The sequence below is a fragment of the Theobroma cacao genome, chromosome 2 (genome assembly GCF_053813885.1).
Source record: "Theobroma cacao isolate CCN51 chromosome 2, ASM5381388v1, whole genome shotgun sequence".
Taxonomy (NCBI): Eukaryota; Viridiplantae; Streptophyta; class Magnoliopsida; order Malvales; family Malvaceae; genus Theobroma; species Theobroma cacao.
Window position 1 is genome coordinate 33049815 of NC_142640.1, and position 12444 is coordinate 33062258.

The 12444-nt window shown below is 34.1% G+C and overlaps 1 long non-coding RNA gene across 1 annotated transcript in view; it reads right to left on the minus strand.

Annotated features, from left to right (window-relative positions):
- Positions 1–12444, minus strand: part of LOC148764172 (uncharacterized) — an 80124-nt gene that overhangs the window by 4711 nt on the left and 62969 nt on the right. The window contains exons 4-5 of the long non-coding RNA XR_016024760.1: positions 3464–3547; positions 2528–2595 (exon numbers count right to left, since the gene is read on the minus strand). This is a non-coding gene — a long non-coding RNA (uncharacterized LOC148764172). The remainder of the gene's footprint in view (positions 1–2527; positions 2596–3463; positions 3548–12444) is intronic.

Sequence of the window (12444 nt, forward strand, 5' to 3'; positions counted from 1 at the left end):
AAAACAGATATTACAAATTCTCATAATGATATTCTATATAAACTGATTTTTTTATACCAGTCTCGTAATTCTTCCTTCACACTTTCATTACTTGGTATCTCATCTCAATATAGTCATCTCAAGAATCTTTCAAATTTTTTTTTAATTATATGCCCATATACAACGCAATAAAGAAGTTTTTCAATTCATTTGGGTAAACATTCTCCAGAATATTTAAGACTCCCAGATAACAAAACACAATGACCAACAACCAAAATTCAATTTGTAAGCTCATTATCATGTCACTCCCATCTTACTCATGCATCATAAGCGTGAGGTATTTGAAGCAGTATAGCGTTGAACAGTCAATGCTGAAGTATTGTAGCTATAAAAATTTTCTCATCAAAGCTATTTGTTTGCATTCAAAGTCACCACATCAATCATTCTCAACCAGTGGTTTCCCTTTTAGATATATATCATGAGTTCCATAAGTATAGGTACCTTCTATTTTCTTGTCATACACACTAAGCTAGATTAATACTTTCATCTCATGTCATCTTTTGACGTTTATCAACATTCATAAAATTCCACCTCAAAACATCCTTTCCATACAGTGTAATAAGTTCATGATAAATATACCACTCCACACATAAGTTGCTTACTATCTACAACTTTCCTCAAATTTATTGTCATCCTTATCCCATTTATCTTCTTTGTCTTATACTCCAATAATCTTATTGACTTTCGATATAATTAACTACGAAAACAGCTCAGCTTCCTCCTTATTTTATTCTCACAATCCTTACTGAATCAAAATTTTATATTCCCCATATTCCATAATTTAACTTCATTGGGTTATATTTGTGCCCAACTATTACCTCATAGTGTCATAACATCACTGAATAATCCCCTTCATGCTTAAATTACAATCATTAACTTAATCACATTATCCATTCCGAATGTCATTTATAACCTTATTGCTTCCTTCTATAACCTTCCTCAATAATTATATTACCAATTTATCTCTGTTATACTAAGAGATTCCCATACATATCCAATTATTTAAACTGCTATTTTACATTCCGTTCGAGTCATACAAAATAAAAGCCACTCCTAACTCCTTTACACAGGTAACTACTACATCTTCCCTTAAACGACACTTGCCTAGATTTATGACAATACAACTTCAACTAAAGTATTAAACATCTTTAGGTTCCTCATTGTCCTGATCCGGGCACATCAATGGATCCTCTTCCTCCTGAGATTTTCTCATTTGTTCTTCAATCCAGGCTTGTTGTATTCTCTTATATTCTTCATCACTCACCGGTGTAGCATTTCTTCCACAACCGGGAGGAAAATGTCGTACACCTGACACTTTTCTAAGAGGTTTACTTGCCACTGTTACTTTCTCCTTATCCTTTTCTGGTTGTCCCCTTACATTTCTCCCACAACTTGGTGGAAAGTGTCGGACTACTGTCACGCTCTTCCTAGAACAAATACCTCCTTCGGCTATCCTTAATTTCCCCCTTTCTTTAACATGTTCCTTAGATTCTCTCAAAAGGGAGCCTCTCATGCTAACATTAATATTATCACTATCTGCACTTTTTGGACTACTCGATTTGGGTTGCCATCGGCTCTTAGCAGTAGAATCTAGCGATCCCTCGCTAATACTATGAGAGGCGTCGGGAATACCGTCTCTCCTAGACATGGTGTATGTGTCACCAGCGCACCTCAAAACCTATATGCAATCAAATAGTAATTGTTTAATTATTTATGCATCTAAAAAATAGGTAGATTTCTATATGTAGATGCATATATTCTATTCCATCTAACCTAACTTAACTTAACTTAACTTATCTTAACTTAACTGGACTTGGGGCCACTCAGTGTCAGTGTAGATTTCTTAAAACAACCTTAAAATCAAAAACTTTAAAATCCAAAGCTTTAAAATCAAAATATCTGATCTTTAAACCATGCTCTGATATCAATCTAAATTGTCACGACCCGGAACTCCCCATCGAGCCTGTGACAACCGCCGCGAAGCCTCGACGAACATTCTTCACCCCGAATGTCGATCGAAACCTCGCAAGGCTCTCGTATCAGCTTTCGCACTTCCCCGGTGAGCAATAGTTATCAAATAATCAAAATACGAAGGATTACAAATCATTTCCAAATCATAACATAACATATTGTTTTTTTTTTTTGCTCACAGGGGCATTTTCGTCATTTTTATCGAAAACCTCGAAACTTGCTAAAAATGTAGTAGGTAAGCAGAAAATATATATTTAGTGATTTAAAAACAATTAAGTATCTAAAATGTTCATTTGAAGTGAAAATTTGACCATTTGAATATGATAAAAATATTCAATAAAATAAACTATTTTCTTGTAAAATAATTTTCATAAAACTATCGGTACATAATTCTTATAGCGTAAAAGATAATTATATTCATATATACTATAAAGCAAATAACCAAAGCATAAAATTTCTTTTACAGTGGCACGTGGGCCCATATCTATCCAAAATGCATCGAAAGTTGGAAACCTACAGCTTTTACCGATTCGAGTCCAAATGAAGGTCCTTGTTCAAGTCAGCTAACTACGAAATTCCCTGAGCCTGAAATGTGAGGAAATGAGGGTGGTGAGATTATAAAATCCCAGTGAGTAAACAGATACCATCTAAACTATCTAAAGTCGAGTAAATGGGGACAATTAAAATAAATCATCATACTGTAATTTCATTACCATTCAACTCATTTCAACCAAATAAAATCAATCCATAAAAATCGAGTAATCAACTTGGCTTACGAATTTCTTAAAACTTTGGCTCGTGCCAAAACTCATACTCGGTGATACCTTGCGCAGGGCATCTAACCGAGTCCGCCAAGGCTGTTAAAATTTTGTGTACACTTAAAATATATTTTTGTTTGAAAAAAATACAGCCGTTCCTTGGCGTTGGCTGAGTTCCCCTTCACGTGGTGTTTTGGCGTGAAGTGAACCCTAAGCTATACCCCAAGAGATACCCTACGCGCCTCTCCGTTCGAGGTAATAATATAATGGAGTTTACCATGCCCCTCTAATAGGCTGGTCCACGAAACCCCCTCTGCAGTAAATAATTAATATATAATCCACCAATCAATAAAATTCATTCTAGCATGTCATGGCAATTTATCACAACCTAGCCTCTCAAGGCTGAATACACAGTATAAATAATTATAACACCAAAATCAGTTTAGCCATTCATGCTCATTTATTGTCATAAGCCATTCAATTCAGAACCATAAATTTGCAACACAAACTAGCAGTCTCCAATTACTCTATTTTCAAAACCAATATTCGATTTTTCAGAAAATTTATAAAATCATTTTATAAAATCACAATTTCCCTTAAAACATAACAATTTACCATTTAAACCCATTTTTCATAAAATCACATAGTTGTATAAAACTACTCTAGATAATTAAGACGATAATAAGTTTACTCACAATGTCTAGAATGCAGACTTTCGAAGCACTCTGTCTACTGGTCCTCGGATGTAATTTTCTTGCCTTTATTGGAGGACTCACCACCTTGACACAGTACAAAATCGAGAATTCACTAAGTTGGTACTAAATCAAAATTAAACTAATTTGGACTACCAATGCATGATATGGAATGCAAAATTGCACTGGTAACTATCTAAATCCGGTATTAGCCTAATTCGTCTTATCACCCGATTAAATTCCTAACGGGTTCGTTTAAACTCCAATTTAATTCTTTTCAGTTTCTATACCTCAATTGCACCCAAATTAACTTAATGTCCCTCAGTGTGATGCAAATTATCAGTCCCAATAGTAAATTACGAAAATACCCCTAGTGGGTAAAAATTCGTATTTTTGCTCCGAAAATTCCCATTATTTTTCTAGGCTCATAATTCATTATTCCTTAACCAATTCTCCTAGAATAAAATCAAACTCATCCTCACTCACTACATGGTAAATTCAGCCATTAATGGTTGGGGGAGAAAATAAATTCTTTTCTTGTTGTTTTGTTTCTAAATATGCTAAACTAACTAAAAACACTAACATAAATTAAAATCAAATAAATCCAACAACTTTCTCTCTCCTAACCCATTTTTTCAGAATTGAATTCATCATGAAAACATGTAATTTAATCATGGAAAATAAAGAGAAATGCTTGGGAATAAGAAAACTCAAGCTTAATAGAAAAAATCTCACCTTTTTCACTTAATTTCCTTGAAAATTCACACTTTTTCTTTGATTTTCTCTCTCTAGGGTTTTGTTTTCTCCTTTCTCTCTCTTGTTTCTTGCTTGGCCGAATGTTGAAGAAGAAGAATGGGTGGGCTGATTTTTTTTATGCATTTTTATTGTTTAATGAAATAATATTATTTTATTCATATTTTAAATATTTTATTAATTCATTTCTTTTTTCTAGCCATCCACTTGTCCTATTTTCTTTCACCATGCATTCCCTTTGACTTATCCAAGTCTTAAGTGATATTTCCAGATTTTTCCAAAGTTTTGGTGGAGCAAATTTTTCAAAATTACACTTTTGCCCCCGAACTTTTCAAAAATTACATTTTTACCCCAAAAATTGAAAATTTTCCATAATGCATAATTTTCACTCCTCATACTCATTTCACACTCCAAATAATTAAATTTGATCAAAATCCTTTCAAAAAATTAAAATTTCGATTTCGAATGGTAAAATTACCATTTTACCCTTTTACTCCAAATTATACCGAAATTAAATTTTTTCACTTCTAAACCTCAAATCTTACTCCAATAAGTCAAATGGGGCCAAAAATCTTTTCTAAAAATTTCCATTTTGTCCCCAGGTGGCAAATGACCATTTTACCCTTGGATAGCGAAAATCCCAGTTTGACTCCAAATTGATCCTCGAACTCCGAATCACCATATTAACCCATTCTGGGACTTCAAAATTCTTAATTTCATTGTAAATTCTCTATTTGATCTAGTTTGAGGCTTAAATCAACTTTATTGTACCTCTAGGTACAATACCGACTTTTGTAAATTTTTCGAAACTCTCCTAGGATGCAAACATACTATCCATCACATGTATGTCATGATAAATATTTTTATAGAGTCGAGCTTGTCATCTTCTCCCCCACTTGGATCAACCATATGATCTTTCTTCTTGATTGACTTCGACATCCGGCTAAATATTAATATTTTAATAATATTTTATTAATAAAATATTATTTTATTCTAAAAAATTTATCTTGTCTCTTTGGTACCCAAAATACCTTATTATGCCTCACTTGACTTCCAAATCGCCTTTTATCTCACAAATTCTCCTCTGATAAAATTATTATTATTTTATTATTATTTTCTCACTTGCGAAACATTTTATCCTAAACTACTCCTTTCATCTTTTATCACTTCTAAACATTTTAATTGACCTCAATATGCATTCGATCAATTTTATTTATCACCATATCAAAGTATGGGGTATTTCAGAAAGGATCGAGTGCTAAGGAACAAGAGCATTCCAATGGTGAAAGTATTGTGGAAGAATGCTCGAATGGAGGAGATGACGTGGGAAGTCGAGAGCCAGATGAGAAACCAATATCCACATCTTTTATTCGAATCAGGTAAGTGAAATTTTGAGGTCAAAATTTTATTTTAAGGGGAGTAGTGCTGTAAAGCCTGACCTTATAAAATACTATTCATGACATACATGTGATGATAGCATGATTGCATGCTAGGAGAGTCCCGAAAAATTTACAAAAGTCGGTATTGTACCTAGAGGTACAACAAAGTTTATTTAATCCTCGAACTAGATCAAATAGGAATTTTAAGGTGAGATTAAGAGTTTCACAGTTCATGGATGACTTAAAATGGTAATTTGGAGTTTGAGGATCAATTTGGAGTCAAATCGGAATTTTCACTAACTAGGGGCAAAATGGTCATTTGCCACCTGGGGACAAAATGGGAATTTTAGAAAGGATTTTTTTGACCCCATTTGACTTATTAGAGTATAATTTGACTTATTGAAGTATGATTTGAGGTTTAGAAGTGAAAAATTTTAATTTCGGTATAATTTGGAGTATAGGGGTAAAATGGTAATTTTGCCACCTCAGGGGCAAAATTGTAATTTTCCACCACCAGGATATTTTTCCCAGCACATGGTCTTCCTTTGTCTTCATCTTTGACCCTTGACTAAACATGTGGTGGAGATAAAATGTTTAAATTTTTAAAATTTTAAAAACGGGCCAATGACATGATGCCATGTGTCATGCCTTTATTAATTTATTATTTTCCTTTTTAAAAGGCACAAAATCAGCCCATCTTCCACCCCATGGCCGGCCAAACCAGCAAGAAGAGAGAGAAAACAAAAACAAAACCCTAGAGAGAGAAAATCAAAGAAAAAGTGTGAATTTTCAAGGAAATTAAGTGAAAAATGTGAGTTTTTTCTATTAAGCTTGAGTTTTCTTATTCCCAAGCATTTCTCTTTATTTTTCATGATTAAATTACATGTTTTCATGATGAATTCAATTCTGAAAAAATGGGTTAGGAGAGAGAAAGTTGTTGGATTTATTTGATTTTAATTTATGTTAGTGTTTTTAGTTAGTTTAGCATATTTAGAAACAAAACAACAAGAAAAGAATTTATTTTCTCCCCCAACCATTAATGGCTGAATTTACCATGTAGTGAGTGAGGATGAGTTTGATTTTATTCTAGGAGAATTGGTTAAGGAATGATGAATTATGAGCCTAGAAAAATAATGGGAATTTTCGGAGCAAAAATACGAATTTTTACCCACTAGGGGTATTTTCGTAATTTGCTGTTGGGACTGATAATTTGCACCACACTGAGGGACATTAAGTTAATTTGGGTGCAATTGAGGTATAGAAACTGAAAAGAATTAAATTGGAGTTTAAACGGACGCGTTAGGAATTTAATCGGGTGATAAGATGAATTAGGCCAATACTGAGTTTAGATAGTTACCAGTGCATTTTTGCATTCCATATCATGCATTGGTAGTCTAAATTAGTTTAATTTTGATTTAGTACCAACTTGGTGAAATTCTCGATTTTGTACTATGTCAAGGTGGTGAGTCCTCCGATAAAGGCAAGGAAATTGCATCCGAGGACCAGTAGACAGAGTGCTTCGAAAGTGTGCATTCTAGACTTTGTGTGTAAACTTACTGTCATTTTAATTATCTAGGGTGGTTTTTAGATGCTTCATGAATTCTATGGAAAAAGGAATTTAAAAAAGTAAATTTTCATGTTTTATGAATAAATGAGTTTCAATGAAATTAATTTATAAATTGTTTTGGAATTAATAATGATTTTGAAAAATAGAGTACACGGAGACTGTTAATTATGGTAATTTGATTGTTTAAATTAACTGGCTTATGATAAATTGTCACGACCCGGAACCTCTCTCAAGCCCATGGCAATCGCCGCAACGTCCCTGATTGACACTCATTATTCGAAATGCCAACCGGAACCCCGCAAGGCTTACATATCAGTTTCTTTTCTTTCCTGTGAGCAATCGTTGTTAAATATCTAGTTTTTAGAGAATATACACTATTTTAGATCAAAAACAATCAAAATAAAATTTTCGCCATACAGGGGTATTTTGGTCATTTTTTTCTCAAAAATTTCGAAACTGGCTAAAACATAATATACAAGTACAAAACACATAATTCATATTGAAAATGAGTTTAAAAGTCTAAAATCTTCATTTAAAACGAAATTACGATTATTTGAATATAATAAGAAAATAAAAGAAATATTAAGAAAAATATTCTATTTTCTTATAAAACAATATTTATAGAGTTATACGTGAATAATTTTTATAGCGTAAAAGCTAAATAAATTTATACATACTGAAATACAGTAAGCCAAAATATTTAATTTAATTTACAATAACAAGAGGGCCCCCGAATAAATAAAAGTAAAGAGGACTGTGAACCTACGGTTTAGAAAATGCAGATCCAATGGTAGTCCTCGATGAGATCAGCTATCTACAGTCTATACTGAACCTAAAATGGGTGGAAAGGAGTTGGGTGAGATTTTGCAATCTCAATGAGTAAACAGACATTATCATAAATATCTAAAGGCGAGTAAAATGGAGGCAAGTTTAAACAACAAATTTCAACCCATTTCATAATGTTTTCAATTTATTTCTTAAACCATAAAATATTTGTAATTTACCAAAACAGTTGTTAAGGCTTATGTCTTTTATTAAAACAAGGCTCAAGCCAAAACTAATCCTCAGGGATACCTTGGCCGAGGTATCTAACCGAGTTCGTCAAGGGTGTTAAAATATTCACACGTGAAACACATTTTTATTTTTAAAACAAGCCGTCCTTTGGCGTTGGCCGAGTTACACATTCACGTGGGGGTTCGACGTGAAGTGAGCTCTAATACTACCCCGGGAGTTAACCTCCTCGCCTCTACAACCGGAGTAACTACATAACTGGGTTTACCGTGCCCTTCTAATAGGCAGTCCACGGAAACCCGTCACTGCAATGACTAACCCACCAATTTTAATAAAATTTCGACAGTATAACGTGGCTTTTATTTATTTATCCAGCCTGCATAGTAAAAACAAGTTACATAAATTTCCCAATGCATTCACAAAATATAGCCACATATACTCATTTCTCATAAGCCATTCCTAGGAAAATATATATTTTTCAAGTCAATTTGTAGCCTCCAATTACTCAATTTTATAATCAATACAATATATTTTTATTTATCACATTTATTCCTAAAACATCAAAAATCCCGTTTTCATTTCATAAAATACATAAAGGGCATTTAAAAATAAACTCTAGATAATTTACAATAATAATAAGTTTACTCACCGTTTGTACAAATTAAAAGCTTTCTAAGCGCCCCGATCACTACTCGTCGGGTACGACTTCTTTGCCTTTTTCGGAAGGCTCTCCTCCTAGACACATTACAAAAATTTACACAATTCATCACATTGATGCTAAATCACTATATAATTAACTTAAATCCTATACTAATGCATGGTATGAAATGCAATAGCCTAAACCGGCTTAAACGCGGTATTAACCTATTTTTAGCACTTTGCCCGATAAATTGCTAACGCGCTCCATTTTAGCTTTAAATCATCCCATTCTCTCTCCAACATTTCTAACCATTAAATATCAGCCAATAACCTTCTAAAAATAACAAAATCAGCTCACTCCCTTCCTTGGAAAATTCGGCCAAAAATGGGACATTAACTCGGTTAATTTTCTATTTTGTTTTTCTATCACGTTTAATCGTTTTTCATCATTTTCTCTTCATTTTCCTTAGAATAAAATCAATTCATCATCATTGTACAGCATTGAGGATCCAGCCAAGAGTGGGTATTGTGAAAATTTAATGATTTCTTGCCCAATTTAATTTCTAAACACATTTAACTAACTAAAACTATCAATTTAACTAAAAATCAAAACCTAAAAATTTCAATTTCTCTCCCCTAGAATTTCGTCCAGACCTTGATATCACTTTTTGATCTCTCTCCTCAAGCATGCTAAATGGAAATAAAGGCATAGGAAAGGTAGAAATCAAGCTAAAATCGAAAAATCTTACCGTTAGACGCGTAAACGGTCGAAAACCGTGAATTTCCCTTTGAATTTTCTTGTTTCTCTTTGATTTTTCTTTTTTTCTTCCTTTCCTCTCTATTTCCTCTCTTGTTCTTCCTTATGGCCGGCCAGCACTTAAAATTTGGGTTTAAATAGGCTGATTTTTCATTAAAATAATATTATATCATTAAAAAAATGCCACATGTCACTTTCCCATTGGCCCATTTTTAAAATGTCATCCATTTGTTTCCAAATTTTCACCATACACTTGTCTCATATATTCATAGCTTAGATAAAATTCTCAGACTCATCCAAAGTCTCGGTGGAGTAATTTTTGAAATTTACACTTTTACCCCCGTAAAAGTCAAAAATTACATTTTTGCCCCAAAAATTGAAAAATTGCCCATAGACATATTTTTCATCCCTTATACTCATACCATTCTCCAATTTGTCAAATTTGATCTAAATTCTCTCAAAATCTCAAAATTTGTCCCTGGGTGGCAAAATTACGATTTTACCCCTACACTCCAAAAATCACCAGAATTAAACTTTTTCACTTCCTATCATTAAATTATACTCCAAATAGTTAATCTTGGTCAAAACTTTCACTCCATGATCAAATTATTATCTTAGGTGGCAAAATGACGATTTTACCCTTGAATATCAAAATTTTTAATTTTACCCCAAATGAACCCTCGAACTCCGAACAATCATTTTTAGTTATTCCTGGACTATAAAATATTAAATTTCATCCTACAATTCCTATTTGAACTAGTTCGAGGTTAAATCAATTTAAGTGTACTGTTAGGTACAATATCAGGTTTCGTATATTCTTAGGTGCTTTCCTAGCGTAATAACATGCTACTCAATGCATGTATCTCATGACATGTATTTATAGGGTCGGGTTCTACAATTCTACCCCCCTTAAAATAAAATTTTGACCTCAAAATTTCACTTACCAGATTCGACAAATAGATGCGGGTATTGGTTCCTCATCTGATGCTCTACTTCCCATGTCATTTCCTCTATTCGAGCACTTTTCCACAACACTTTGACCATTGAAATACTCTTGTTTCTCAGTACTCGATCCTTTTAATCCAAGATACTCACAGGTTGTACCTCGAACTTCAAATCGTCATGCAACTCGATCGGAGGTGCTTCGAGGATGTGAGAGGGATCTGGTACATATTTCTTAAGCATGGAGACATGAAAAACGTTGTGGATCCGATCTAACTCCGGAGGTAATTCTAACCGATAAGCCACTGGTCCAATCCTTTCAATGATTCGGAATGGTCCAATATATCTCGGGTTGAGCTTTCCCCTCTTCGCAAATCGAATCACACTTTTCATTATCCAATAAAACACCATAATTTATCATGATAGTATAATCAATAAGATTTAATACTTCAAAGTATTCAAATTATTACCTTTCCAAGGAGAAACCTTAAGAAAAACTTTATCATCGATCTCAAACTCCAAGTCTTTTCTCCGTTTATCTGCATAGCTCTTCTGCCTATCCTGGGCTACCTTTAGCCTCTCTCGTATAACCTTGATCTTGTCATTAGTTAGCTCGATCAATTCCACACTCACTAACTTTCTTTCACCTACTTCATCCCAACAGAGCGGAGTTCGGCACTTCCTTCCATACAAAGCCTCATATGGTGCCATCCCAATATTAGAGTGAAAACTGTTATTATACGCGAACTCCACCAATGGCAAATGTCTGTCCCAACTCCCAATAAAGTCAATGACACAAGCCCGTAACATATCCTCTAATGTTTGAATAGTTCTCTCAGATTGACCATCTATCTGCGGATGAAAGGCAATACTAAATCTCAATTTAGTTCCAAGAGCTTCCTAAAATTTCGGCCAAAATCGAGAAGTAAATCGAGGGTCTCGATCTGACACAATAGAAATTGGAACTCCATGTAATCTCACAACCTTATCTATATAAAATCTTGCCAGCCTCTCAATAGAAAATGTGCTATGGATAGCCAAGAAATGGGCGGACTTAGTCAATCTATCCACAATCACCCAAATAGCATCCTTCCCACTTTATGTCCGCGGTAAACCCAATATAAAGTCCATAGTCATGTGTCCCCACTTCCATTCAGGAATCGGTAAAGACTGAAGTGTACCTGCTGGCCTCTGATGCTCCGCCTTAACTTGTTGACATACGAGACACTTTGCTACGAATTCTGCTACGTCTCGCTTCATACCCGGCCACCAATAATTCTCCCTGATAGTCCTATACATCTTGGTGCTTCCGGGATGTAATGCATAGGCAGATGAATGGGCTTCTTCCATGATCGCCTGTCTCAACTGGTTTCCCTCAGGAACACAAACTTGATCTTTAAACATCAAGACGTTATCCTCTCCAAATCTGAACTCACTGACTCCCTCATCGGTCAGTTTTTGAATTTCTTTTCTTAACTCATCATCAGACCTTTGAATGTCCTTGATCTGATTAAGTAACGAAGGTCGCACAATGAAGTTTGCCAATAAGGATCCATCCTCACCATTTCTCAACTGGACCCCAAGAGATTTCATCTCTATTAATGCTGAAAAATAACAACTCTGAAGTGTTGCTAAAGATGATGAAGACTTACGACTTAAGGCATCAGCTACAACGTTCGCCTTTCCCGGATGATAGTCTATCACCAAGTCATAATCTTTTATCAACTCCAACCATCGCCTTTGCCTCAAATTAAGCTCCTTTTGGGTGAGCAAATATTTTAAACTTTTGTGATCCGTAAATATCCGACAATGCTCACCATACAAGTAATGCCTCCAGATTTTTAAAGTAAACACCACTGTTGCTAACTTTAAATCATGGGTAGGGTAATTTGCTTCATGCCTCTTTAGCTGTCTAGAAGCATAAGCCACAACTTTT